We start from the raw sequence: 14,631 nt of genomic DNA, 5'->3' as shown, positions 1-14,631 counted from the left end.
TCCTATCATCTGAGGAAAGAGGGGTCCTTTCTTATTCCGCCTAGATCAGGATCTATTTGGGATCAGTTGGCAAGGACAATTTTATGGGCACCTTCATACTTCTCAAATGAAGTGGTTTTAATTCACTTAAAGTTCTCACTTTTTTCTTTCCTTTTGAACATGAAAGTCCGTGAAAATAGAAGTTTACCGCTTAGTGTCCTAACTTCAATTTTGTTGGATCAAATCAGAGTCCTAAGAGCGTTTCCCAGTTTACATAGCCACAGTGTCAAAATGTTTCTGAAACATATGCTCATATATAAATTTTTGTCCTAAATACCAGTTGGAGTATATTTCAAACCAACAATTTTTTGTGTCTATAAAAAGGGGAGAATGTGTCTTTATAAAATGTACAGCATTTTCACTAGGTAAATTATCAAAGTGAATGAAAACGGGTTGTAAACAGAGGTTGTTATTAAACAAAATAATAAGCACAATGTCTGATCAATTTCTAAGTGTACTGTGAGAAGTAGCTAGTACTACTAAAGAGCATCTGCTATCACTGAGGTCGGAATTTTTAGAAGATAATGTTAAATCAATGTGAACTTTGAGAAAATAAAATATAATTTGTATTGCTTATTTATGTGGACCCGTTGAACTCAATCAATCAACAGATATATCCAATATCTTACTGTGCCAAAGGCAACATTTGGCAATGTTGTGAAATTGCAACATGATTAAACTTTATTTCAAATTACTTCAAAGTACTTTGTTTTCAATAAACTAATGGCTTGTAATTTGTGCTCTGAAGAGCCACATGTGGCTACTCCTCAGGTGTTTCCAGAGCAAAGGGGACAAATGGGACCTTGGGTGGGTGTTTGCGGGGAGCCCTCCAACATCAACTGAAGCAACTGTACTCTTTCATACAGGACTTTCTTTCTTTCTTTCTTTCTTTCTTTCTTTCTTTCTTTCTTTCTTTCTTTCTTTCTAAGATTTTATTTATTTATTTGACAGACAGAGAGACAGTCAGTGAGAGAGGGAACACATGCAGGGGGAGTGGGAGAGGAAGAGGAAGAAGCAGGCTCCCAGCGGAGGAGCCTGATATGGGGCTCTATCCCAAGACTCTGGGATCACGCCCTGAGCCGAAGGCAGAGGCTTAACAACTGAGCCACCCAGGCGCCCCACATACAGGACTTTCTAGTAAAAATTCCTTTGAAGAAAAATTCTGCACCTAAGAACCATCAGAAAACCCCTATAATAATTAAACTGAGAATATCTTTTCTCCTTTCACTGTCACAAGATACAATTTACCGAAAAACACAACCAGAAATTTCCATATTTGAATCTAAGCCAACCACTGGCTCAGAAAATTTGGATGAAATACATATCTTTATTGCATTGATGGAATTACTGGAATGGGTTTGATGATCAGTGCTATAGCCAACACCAGCTAATTTATTACAGTGATTAATCATGGTTTGTTATTAAGTGGACTCTCCAAATGCACCCCCCCCCAACCTTGGCATTTTTTTCTTACTAAATAGAACTTAAAAGAAGCATCTTAGATGATCCTTTTTTATTGTGACAGTAAGTAAATATTTACTCATTCTGATTTCAGTTACGTTTCCTGGGGCCAACAAATTATACTTGTTGAGTGATTTTTACTTTTTATAAAGGGCTCTCATGACAATTTCCTTTGATCTTTACAACTGTGTGAATTTTACATGGAGCTGAGTCTAGCTATAAAGTCTTAGTGCCCAAGTTCATCTCAGCAATAAGGTAGTAGAGCTAGAACTTGATCTGGATCATCTGTCTTTCAGAACTTGGACTGTCCTCACATACTCATCCTACTCCCAAATGGGTCTAACTCCAGAAGAAGATGTATATGTGTATGTATTATAAAAAATGATATTCCATAGCCGAACAGATATGGATGTAAAGGAGTGGTAAAGTAATGGTCACAAGGGGAAGCCTAGGAAGATTTGGCCACACCCATATTCTAATTCTTTTAGTTCACATCATAGAGCCACTCCCAATAACAACATCCTCTCATATGGACAACTGGCATTTTCTTCATGTCTTGTATGTGCAAAGAGAAGTCTCCTTACTCAACACTCCAGGCAAAAATAGTCCTGAAACAAGATGCTCATTAAATGTTGTAAGTAGATTTGGCTTGTAAATATCTTGGAATATTCTCATATTTTTAGATGACTGCTTTGACTTACTTATTTACAGTTCATAGGTATTCATTTGAAGAGATTTGCTAAAAAAGAAAAGAATCTTATGTCACTTGAGGGCAGGTTATTTGCCCTGGTAAGTGGATTTAAATTTTATGATTGTTGTTTTACTTTGAATGGGTGGATAAATATATCCAATGGAGTCAGATTGGATAGTACCAAAGGGAGGGAAGTTGCTTGCAACTAGATGCCTTGGGCCAGGGATTAGGTTTCGCTTGCTCTTTTAAATGCTTTGGGTCATTGGGGCACCTGGGTGGCTCAGTCATTTAAGTGTCTGCCTTTGGCTCAGGTTGTGATCCCAGGGTCCTGGGATTGAGCCCTGCATCTGATTTCCTGCTCAGCGGGGAGCCTACTTCTCCCTCTCTCCACTGCTCATGCTATCTCTCTCTCTCTCTCTCTCAAATAAATAAATAAAATTAAAAAAAAATAAAATCTTTAAAAAAATAAATGCTTTGGGGCATTTCGAGGTTGATTTAGGAAGGATACTTTCCATTTACCACAAATATGTTTTCCCTATTAATAAATTTGGTTCTTGCCAAATTGATATACCTAAAATAACCATAGCGGAGTATCAGACAGGAAATCAGGACCTCCACACTCTGCTCAGTGGTAGATTTTCATTAACTTTTAATCTTGGGTTGATCTCTGGACCTCCGTTTCTACACCTATAACATGAGTTGATTGTACTCCATGATATCTAAGTTCCCTAAAACGTTAAGAATCCTGCATAAATTTTGAAATCGTGAAAAACACAAACCCCATATTCCTTCTCCCTACAGTCAATTCTGTCAATTCATTAAGTTTTTATTATGCCAGGCTCTTTATAAGCAAAGTGATCACAGCAGCATAGACATATATCCTTCTTGCCATATTGCAAAGGTCATCACAATATGTAAGTACCAGAATGAGCAATAAAGGAAATATAAAAAAATACCCTGAGTAAGGATATCACAACAAGGGTAGGGGCTGATAAGGGGTAGGATTTACATGTGAAAGCCTCAGTTTATTTTAAAATCCTTTGATATTGCCACTTCCTTCTTTTTCCTGGTACTCCCCCTTATCACAGATGTCAGCAGTGAAAAGTGAAAACTTAATATGTGGTTTGGGAGATCACCATAAATGTTGAAACATGCTCAGTGATTAAGATACTGACTTTGCCTCTATAGGCAGATAATTTTTTAAAGCTCCTGCTCTGAAAAGTGTGTTTTACCAGTTTAAGTTCAGTTATTTAAGCAAACAATTTGATTTTCATATAAATAACACAAAGATTAAAAATATGCTAAACAGACAACCCCATGCCCCTTTCCTTTGCATGACTAAGATTTAAACTGTGCCATCATCATGCCTGTGTTAAAACTACCTATTTTGACCTGGTGGCAGCACAGAATAATGAGAAAAAATCATTTGGTTGAGAATTACAGCTCCTTAATTTTTGACACAGGAAACTAAAAGTAATAAGTGATGGTATGTTAGTTAAAATATTTCATTATTGGTAATAAAACCAATTTTGATTAAGCCATACAGCCAATCAACATAAGAGAGAATGTTTCATTGAACCTAAGAGAAGAAACACATACGACCTCAAGGTAGGACTATGTTGGTTTATTTTAGATGTCAATATACTGGGTCACGGAGTGCCCAGATTCAACATTATTTAAAGGTGTATCTGTGAGCCATTTCTGGATGAGATCAGCGATCAGCAATTAGTAGGTGCAGTAGAGTAGACAGCCCTTCCCAGTGTGTGTGGGCAACATCTCATTGAGGGACTAATAGAACAAAAAGTGGAAGAAGAAAAGATCTGTCTCCTTCCTGCCTGCCTGCTTAAACAGGGACATCTCATCTTACCTTCTCCGGCCTTTGGACATGAACTGACACCATCAGCTCTTCAAATGTAAACTGGACCTGTTACCACCAGCTTTCCTGGGTCTCTAGCTTACAGATGGCAGATGACAGGACTTCTCAGCCTCCATAATCATGTGAGCTGATTTCTCATAACAAATCTCTCTTTTGTGGGAAATTGGCTATATACACTTATATTTCTCTGGAGGATCCTAATATAAGGACTAAAATAGATTTTTAAAGATCTAAGCAAATAATCTCTGCCTGTCTCTCCTCTTCATTCTGGCCATCTCACTTCCCTCCCTCCAGGCTCTGGCTTTTCCTGTTCTTCATATTCTCAGCATTCTCCAGCATATTGCTGGTCTGCAGTTTCAACTCTATACATTAAAACTCCAGATACACACAGATACTCTCTAGTTAGTGCTGAGTCTCAATTTCAAATTCCCAGAAGAGAATGACCAGAGCATTTTGAGCCAGCCATCAGGGTATGGACATTTAATCAGCTAGGGTTGGTGGAGCTGTAGGGCTCATTGTTACGGCTACCAGGGGCTTACTCCTTCAGCTGGGAATGGGGTGGGGAATAGGGTCTGGAGGACAGAAAGCAACACTAGAAGAAGGAAATGGGAGATACAGTCCCTGGCTAAGTAAACGGACTGAAACTGTCTAAAAACACCATGAATGCCAAAATCTCCCTGGTGATGTATCTAGAACAAATACATATTTTCTACATTGACATAAAGCTTGCTCCATCCTTACTGTATACATTTCCTAATTTGCTGGCACTGCGGTAGTGCCACATAAAAGAGCGCTGCAGATTTGTACTCTGGCTGGTGGAGCAGCCAGGCTTCTAGTAAGAAAATTACAACCAAGTGGGATAAATTCTGTGATAAAGGTAATCACAGGGATCTGGTGAGGCCAAAGAGGAGAACTAACTGAAGTCAGGAGGTTGTCAGAGTGATTCTGGAGGGATGACCCCCAAGCCTTCCCAGCACTGCAAAATAGCCCATCAACAAAGAAAAAAGGTCTTGCCGTTGTGTCTTAAATAATTAGTACAGCATTCCTTTTAACTGGATAGACTTTAATGAAAGCTAAATGTTTGAGCTTTATTTAGTGAATTCATTGTAACCAATGACTTACAATTCTTATTCGGGAACTGAGGGACTGCCTTACATAACTAAAACTACCCCGAACTGCTCATATATCGAAGGCATTAATGTCTTAATCTGTAAACCTGGCTCATAATTCTTTAAGTTTATTTTTACTGCATAATTATTCTTTGCTTATACATGTTGCAATAAAATTGTGGCAACTCTGAAGATGCCATTCTTCTGCAAATCTTTTTGCCTCAATCAGGTTATTATAGCTGGGTTTGGAAAGATTTATTATAATTGTAAATATGAATAAACTACAGTGGAGTTATGGAAATATCTGTATTTTCACAATAATTTGCTCTAAGAACGATACATTTCACTATAATACAAAATAAAAAGTATAGTAAAACATTGCTTCGGCTTCTTTTCCTTAAGGGTAGATATATTGCATGTCATATGTACGTGATGTAAATAGAGGCTTCATTTCCAAATATGTACCTGCTGGATGTTTTCTAGACTCACTAAATTAAAAGCTTGGGTTGAAGGTAAAGTTTAACCTTAAAGTGCACTTTGTACAAAATGTCAATGAGCCACTGGGACTAGTGTTAGTAGAAAAACTGTTAAATATACATATTGAGAACCCATGTCTGTCTAATACTGAGGATGAAAAAAACACTAGAATACATGGTCTTTATTTTCATAGCAGCTCATTAAAGCACTGCATAGCCCAAATTTATAATGTCTTCCCTTTATTCTGCTTTCCTAAAATATCTGGGCATTGTTTCTGGTGTTTCTTAGACAAAGCATAAACACTCCTAGAAGCATGTGGGAGAGTAGCAGCTGTCCAGGTATGTCACCAGATGAAAATGCACAGCATCCTGAAATTGCACTTTACTTGAAGATTCGGTGAGAGAATTAAATAATTTAATTGGTAAATAAATTCAAAACATTACTCTTTATATACTAATAGAAAATATTGGTTAGAAAGTAAAGTCTTTTAGAATAAAACCAGAGATTTCATTTTTAAAAAATTTTTATGTATTTATTTGCAGAGATTTTATTAATTTATTTGAGAGAGAAAGAGAGAGAGAGTGAGTGAGTGTGGGAGGAGGACCAGAAGGAGAAGAAGAGGGACAAGCAAACTCTGCAGAGTGAGGAGCCTGAAGCAGATCTCAACGCCAAGACCCTGAGATCATGACCTGAGCCAAAACTGAAAGTCAGATGCTTAAGCTTAACTGATGGAGCCACCCAGGTGCCCCCAAACCAGAGATTTTAAAGAAATGGGGATTTAATTTAAAATTCCAAACTCCCTACAGGTAGGTATTCATTTACTCTCTGCTTTTCAGATAAATTTCACCAGGAGACTTTGAGGGTATCTACCTTATCTTACATTCCTTCACATGCTCAGGTCCCCGAAAGTCATGATGCGGGAAAATTTTTAACAAAGTATTACTATCTATTAATGTTCATCTGTCTATCACACATCTATTTGAATGCTTCCTTCATGTGAGTTTGTGTGCTAAGGTGAAAACATATATCCTGTCCATAAGAAAGCTTCAGAATTAGTTTCTTAAATAACTGACTTCAGGTAAGCTGGGCATTTAGAAGGTAGAAGGACATTTAGAAACTTTTTTTATTTAATCATGACAATCCTACCATCATTGCCCTAATTCTCCTCTAGGCTTTTCTCTAGAATCTCAAATTTTCTGGAAAGGCATTTTCAGTCTCCCACAGTAAATACTTCCCATTAATAATATATCCAATATTTCAGTTTCCACAATCACCATCTTAACAGTTTGTAAAACCCCATCACACTTTCTACCAAAAATACTCTCCACAGCCTCAGATCCATAAGAACAGAGGACAATGGAGTCATCTTTAAATCACTGTCTGTTCCTTAATGACATGTATTCTTGATATTCATGTCTTCCTTTATTGTGTGATCTTAATGCCTTTATTGCTAATATGTTGTTAAGGAATTTTGCTTTGATATACATGAGAAATTTCATTCTGTAATTTTCTTTTTTTAAAAAATGTCTTTGTTGGTTTATGGTATTAAAATTATACCGGCCATTATTGTTGTTTTCTATATTGGTTTCTGTCCTTATTTTCTTTTACCATTTTAGATTTCTTTGTTCTTTGTTCTTTCTTTCCCCCTATCTTTTATAGTGGAATGTTAGAACATAAATCTTTTTTTTAAATATAAGTACTTTAAGCTATACATTTTCTGTGAAGTATTTTTAGCTGCATTCTGTAAATTTTGATGTTGTGTTTTTCATTCTCATTAAGTCAAAAATACTTTTTAAATTTCCTGTGTGAATTTTTATTTGACCTGTGGGTTATTTAGAAGTGTATAGTTTAATATCCAAATATTTGGGGTTTTAGAAATATGTTGTTATAAAATTTAGATTTAATGGTATTATGGTTAGAAAACATACTTTGATGTCAATTTTTAAAAATTGATTCAGATTTGTTTTGTGGCTCAGCATACAGTGTCTATCTTTCGAATTTGCACTGTGTGCCTCAAAAAGTGTGTATGTGCAATTGTTCGATATGGTATTCTACGCATATTGATTCCTGGTGGTTGACGGAGTTGTTTAGATCCTTTGTATCTTACTGGTCTTTTTACCTAGAAGTTCTCTTAGTTGCAGAAAGAAGGTATTTTTCTAGCATGGTTCTTGGATAATCTATTTCTTCATTTATTTCTGTCAAACATTTTTTCATCCATTTTGAAATTCTCTTATTAGGCAGATACATGCTGTCTTGTCTTTCTGACAAACTGACTATTTAATTGTTATGAAACATCCCTCTTTTGCTTTAATCATATAATTTATTTGGTCTTGAAGTCTATTTTAATTAATATTAATATAGCCATTCTAATCTTCTTATGCTTATGTGATTTCTACATTACCATTTTCCATCCAGTTATTTTCAACCTCTTAATGTCTTTACATTGAAAGTGCAATCCTATAGACAGTTTATAGTTGGAACTTGTATTTTAACCATTCTGATATTCTCTACCTCTTATTTGTGTGTTCTTTCCATTAATATATAATGTAATATTAACATGTGATTTAGGTTTATAAACTTTTGTTTTCTGTCCCCTTTGTTTATTGTTTCTCCTTCCTCTTATCTTTTTTTATTATTGGAAGTTTTTGGATTTGTATTTACCAGTTGGCTTTTTAGTTACATTTCTTTGCATGAATATTTTAGCGTTTTGCTAGGAATTGCACTGTTCCTTGTGAACTCCTCATAGTCCCTTTAGAGTTACTACTATAGAACCTCACATAAAATGTAAAAATCTTGCAATATCGTAGGTACATTTACCTCCACGACATACTTCATGCTATTGTGGTCATATGCGTCACATCTACATACATTCTAAGTCTCTCAAGATAATGCTGTAAGTTTTCTTAAAACAGTCACATGTATTCTAAAGAAACGAAGATATATTCTTACCATTTGCCATGTATTTCCTATTTCCAATGGTCTTCATTTATTACAAAAGATCTGAATTTCCATCTGCTTTTATTTCCCTTCAGTCTGAAAAACTTATCACTTACTGAAGTGCAGATATGTTGGCAAAAAAATAAATAAATAAAAATCTTTAACTTTTCTTTTTTTCTGAACATGTCTTTATTTACCTTCCTTTTGAAGAGTATTTCAACTTGATATATAATGCTATATTGACTCTTTACTAGTCTCTACTGTTTTTGATGAGAAGTCAGTGAGCTATAAGCAGTATATATGGTAGCTACTTAAGTACCAGACACTAAGTTCAGAGAAACTACTTCCAGTCGAAAGCATCAGAAGAGGAAACAGTGGTTTAAAAGAATGAAGGTGGGGAGAACTTATAAAGTAGAGGAGTCAAGTCAATCATTTCTTAAACCCTGAAAAGTAGGTTGGGTAACTTCTAAAGTAAAGGAGTCAAGACTTCCACAGATGTTCTTCATTGGTAGAACAATTTAACAGTTGAAACTATACAGAAAAAATTCATTCAAAGTCGCTGGAAGTTGGCCTAAAGACACATAGAGAATGGACACATCTATTCAAAAAAGTGTATTTAATGTTGGTAAGAATAGGGAGACTCTATGGCATTTGGGCCACTCTTTGCCTTCACCCCTCCATGTTATAGAAACACTGCTTCCAATGTGTACAGCCAAGAAGATAGGAGTTCCCTTTTTTTGCAGCTCCCAGTGTGGGGCTATGGTTCACCCCAAAAAGGGTAGGCTGCTGGCCTTTCTCATCCTTTGCCAGTCCCAACTGACAGAAGCTTTAATTCCAGACAAGCAGAGCAGGCCTAGAAGATTGGGTCTCTCTTCCCACACTCAGCCTCTACTTGTAAAAAAAAAAAGGTCTCTAGGCACAGCAGGCCAATACTATTGCAGAAACTGGAACCCTCATACACAACTGGTGGGATTTTAAAATAGTGTAGCTCCTTTGGAAAACAGTCTAGTAGTTTCTCAAAAGGTTTAACACCATTACCATAAGATTCGGCAGTTGTGCTCCAGAGTATATATCCAAGAAAAGTTAAAACATACATTCACATAAAAACTTGCATGCCAATGTTTATAGCAGCAAATTCATAATAGTCAAAAAGTGGGAACAACCAAAATGTCTATCAGCTGATGAACAAATAAAATATGGTGTATCCATACAGTGGGATGCTATTTGGCAATATAAATACATGATACAAGCTACAACATGGATGGACAATGAAATATTATGCTAAGTGAAAAAAGACCGTCACAAAGGCCACAGTCTTTATGATTCCATTCATATGAAATATCAAAAATAGGAAAATTTACACACACAGAAAGATTGATAGTTGCCTAGGACTGACGGTGGTGGAGCATAGGGAGGAATCAGGATTGACTGCTACTGGATATGGTGTCTTTTTCAAGGGCAACAAAATACTCAAAAGTTGATGTTTGCAGGAATGGTCGTGAATGGAATAAGAAAACATTTAGTTGTATATTTAAAATGATGAATTTTACATATATGACTTATATCTAAATAAAACTTAAAACTGGTGAAACCCCTCTATTTTCAAGCATGTAAAAGAAATGAAAAGAGGAAAGCTGGCTGACATTTTATGCCCCAATTTTCAACACAGATTCAATTTCAGAGAGAACCTGTGATTCTTTGTACAGGATAGTAAATATTAATCAGAGAGTATTTATTGAGTGTCTGCTGAGTGTCCAAGTCTATTTAAGTGCTGTAGAGGATACAGGAAAATCTAGATGAAAACCAAATCTCATCCAACTATATGTTTTATCTACATGACTGCAAATATCCAGATGGTGAAAGCCACTTTTGAAAATATAAATGCTTAGATAAAATCATTCTCCCTTTAAGTCTCTCCCTCCATTCTGTTCTCTGTCTGTCAACATTTTGCACTGACATTCAATTAACTGTGCTGCAAAGTCCCACTTGGTAAGCAAGAATGTTGACTTCATTATGTTTTCATTACATTTCCAATAGTTTCTTCTGCAATGGAAATTTAGTTTATTGTATGATCAAAGACGTTAACACACCACCTGTCCTATGTCATAATACTTACCCTTTTTAATGGAATAAAGGTTATAGTGGGAGTTCTTTTAAATGACCAAGGGGAGATGTGCATATTATATTGCAGATTTTGAGACACTTTTCCTGCATAGTTAGCTTTTTGCTTCCCCTTTCTCTTTTTTTTTGTTTCTTTTTACTTATTTAGTATGTTGTTTTCATCAGAACAAATATTATTTAAATATTGTAGTTAAAAAGATTTAATTTCAAATTTCTTATTAAAATTACTTAGAAAATATTGTAAATTTCTTTCAACACAATACTGCTTTAGAATTTGTAAAAATCATGAAAATTTTTTCAACCCTGAAAAGTAGGTTGGGTAACTCAAATACTCTGCACACATTATAAAACACACTTAGTGAAATTATTGAAACCTAGACTAGTTGTTTACATATAAACAGGATTAACATTTACAGTTCTTTTCTGTAAAAAAAAAAAAAAAAAGCTTTAAAAGCAAATGATTGCTGAGAGTAACATTAAAAAATACATTGATTGATTGATTGATTGGGGGGGGAGAGGGATAAAGAGTCTTAAGCAGACTCCGTGCTGAGCAGGAGACTGACACAGCTTGATCTCATGACTCTGAGATCATGTCTACGCTGAAATCAGGAGTCAGATGCTTAACTGACTACACCACCCAGGTGGCCTGAGACTGGCATTTTAAAGAGAAAATAATTTCATTGTGGATAAATTAGATTAGGACAATATCTCATAGGGTTCTGGTAATGATTAGATTAGCTAAATGCCTTTTAATTTCTTAGCACAGTGCCTGGAATACATTTAGTACTCAATAAATAACGGTTAGTTTTTAATACATTTTATATTGTTTATATTTTAGCCACAATTGCTAATATGTATAAAGTTGACAAAGCTGAGCTTCTTAGAGTCGTCAACTCTACTGGAGCTGGTAGATGCCTGGCTTTTCTTCCACAGTGCTTCCTTTCACCTAGAAGTGGTATCACTAATGGATCACAGCACTTTGACTTTAAGTATGATTGTTAAAGTCAAGATGTTGTATCGATATCTTTCTCAGCACTGCTAGTTGTAGCCACTCACAATGGATCTAATTTAATACATGAGACAGAAATTACTTGCTGTTCTCACTTTAAGTTGTAAATAGACTCTTTCAGGTGATGTGGCAAGCTCTGGTGGCAGGGGATTTGGTGATGGAAGCCCGTCCACCATGTCACTAACATTTTCCTATCTGAAACTCTATCAACAGTTTTAGGAAATTGTGCTTTAAAAAAAATTCTCACAATTACTCTTGTGGACTATTTAAAAAGTGAATATTTCCTTCTCCTTTTCACCTTTGACCTAAGAGATCCAGAACCAAATTTATTCATGATTGAACTAAGAACCTCAAGTTTGGAGTAGAGTAAAATAGACTAATGGGTACTCAGATTATTCTGATAACTTGTGACAATACCCTTTGTTCTGATTATCTGGAGGAGATGACTTTTCTCACTATCTACCAAGAGAATGCAATTAAGATAAAAGGGAACTACTCCTATGGCATTATGGTAAATATGGAGCTACCAATCGTAAGGTAGTTCCTGGCCTGGAAAATACTGGTATTTGGTAAACAACATAAAACAAAGAAACTCTGATGTATGAAGTAGGATCCAAAATGCTAAGTGGAAGTGGCTATTTCAAATTCATCTATACTAAAACAAAAAGTATCCTCGCATCTTTAAACAAGCTACAGTATTCAGGCAAGTAGACTTTATTTTGTGTCTCTGATTCAAGCCTTGCCAAACAGATTGTGGGACACTAGATACCAGAGATGAGAGTTGATAAGGAATGTCAAAAGCCTCATATTCTTCTGTAGGACACGTTCATTATTATAATTAACTTTATAAACTAATGTTAACTTTCCCAAAGTTTATAAACGAAAAAGAAACACTTGAGGGAGTGTGTCTGTGTGTGTGTGTGTGTGTGTGTGTATGAGAGAGAACATAATACAATCACAACGTCCAAAAACAGATATTGTCTAAAATGTTGAATTATCTAATTCCCACCTGATTCCTTGTTCATCTCTCTCATCATCTTAACCCTTGCTTCCTATAAGTAAGTACTTTTAATATTTTCTTGGATATCTTCTCAAGATTACTTATGTTTATATAAGCAAACATGAAGATGAATTCTTATTTCCCCCTTATTTTACATAAATCGTCATTTACTACAAAATTTTCTAGAAATTACTTTTCATAAAACAATTTATCCTGAAGATCACTTTTCTTTTCCTGATACCAATAATTAGAAATATCCTCTTTCTTTAATAACCATGTAGTATTTCATGAGGTGGAAATACATAATAAACATACTATAACCAAACTTCTAATGATGGACATTAGTCCATAAAGTATAGAACCAGCCATCAAAATACTAGACATTCTATTAAAAAATGAATCCAGCAGATTTATGTTTTCAACAGTGACATTTAAAAAGCTTAAAAATCACCACACCTCCATCCTTAACATAAGAAAAAAGCTGAACTGAAAATCAAAGATTTTCTTGATTCATCAGAAATTGTGGTCACAGGGCAAACAGACATTGAGACATCTGGAGAGACAGGAAAATACAGAGAAACATAGCTAAGATCAGCATACCTGAAGCAGAAGCCTCTGGGACTATAAACTAATAGAAACTTTTAAATGGTAATTTTCACCAATTGCTGGAGGTTGAGTGTGGATTGGCTTGAGGGTAAGAAACTCCTAAGGCCCAGTCTAAGAAGAAACCTCACACTTTTATGGGCTTTAAATCAAGGAGTTCTAGCAGGTTATCACTATGAAGAGTCCAGAAAAATCGACTTGCATTTCTGACAGGGTAAGAGAAAAGTAACCATTTGAAATATGCCCTGAGAGTTCTCAGAAGAAACAGAGCCCAACTCCTAGTGAGATTAACATAAAATCTTACACTCAAGGTCTATTTTTACCCGATAAATCCTATTACTCAATATATCATGTCTTGTTTGGTTTTTACAAATAAAATTCAAATGGAATAAATACCAAAAAAACTGCATTCAGGTAAATCAAAATAAAACAACAGAAAAACAAAGACAAAGAGAAAATCTTGAATGAAGCCAGAAGAATAAAACACTTTACCTACAAAGGAACAGGGGAAATAATAGCGGACTCATAAGAAACCACAGAAGCAAGAAGTTGGAATGTTAATGTGTGGAAAGAAAAACAACAACAATAACAAACACCAGTTCGACTTCTATACACAGTGAAATCATCCTTCAAAAGTGCCTGAGAAATAAAGGCATCTTCAGACAAACAAAAATTGAGTGAATTCAACACACATGATCTATGAAAATGTTAAAAGAAGTTTTCCAAGAAGAAGAAAGATGATATAGTCAGAAACATATCTATATCAAAGAAGGAAGGGTTCAGAGAAGGAATAAATAAAGGCTAAAATAAAATCTTTTATTTCTCTTATTCTTAATTCATCGAAGAGATTTTTCAAAATAATTTTTTTTTCAAATAATACCAAAGATGTATTGCATGCTTTGAGTACATGGATAAGTGAAATAAATTATAGCAATATTATAAGGGGCAGAAGGAGGGATTGGGAACAATACTCTATTATAAGTACCTGCACTACCCATGAAATTATATAATGTTATCTGAAAATGGACTAGGAAGAGTTGAAAATATATATTGCAAACCCTCTGGACACCACTAAAAACTTTTTAAAAGAAGTATAATCCTCATGCTAAGAGAGGAAAGAAAATGAAATCATATGTAAGTGCCCAATTAGAATCACAGAAGGCAGAAAAAGAGAGGAAAATATAAAAATAAACAAAAAACAATCACAAGGATGAAAAAACTGATATAAACATCTGTATTTTAATTCAGGCATATAAATAATCACTTTAAATGTGAATAACCTAAACATACCAATTAAAGGACAGAGTT

This window comes from Ursus maritimus, unplaced genomic scaffold (assembly GCF_017311325.1).
Source record: "Ursus maritimus isolate PB19 unplaced genomic scaffold, ASM1731132v1 scaffold_17, whole genome shotgun sequence".
Taxonomy (NCBI): Eukaryota; Metazoa; Chordata; class Mammalia; order Carnivora; family Ursidae; genus Ursus; species Ursus maritimus.
Note: the sequence above shows the minus strand (reverse complement) of the source record.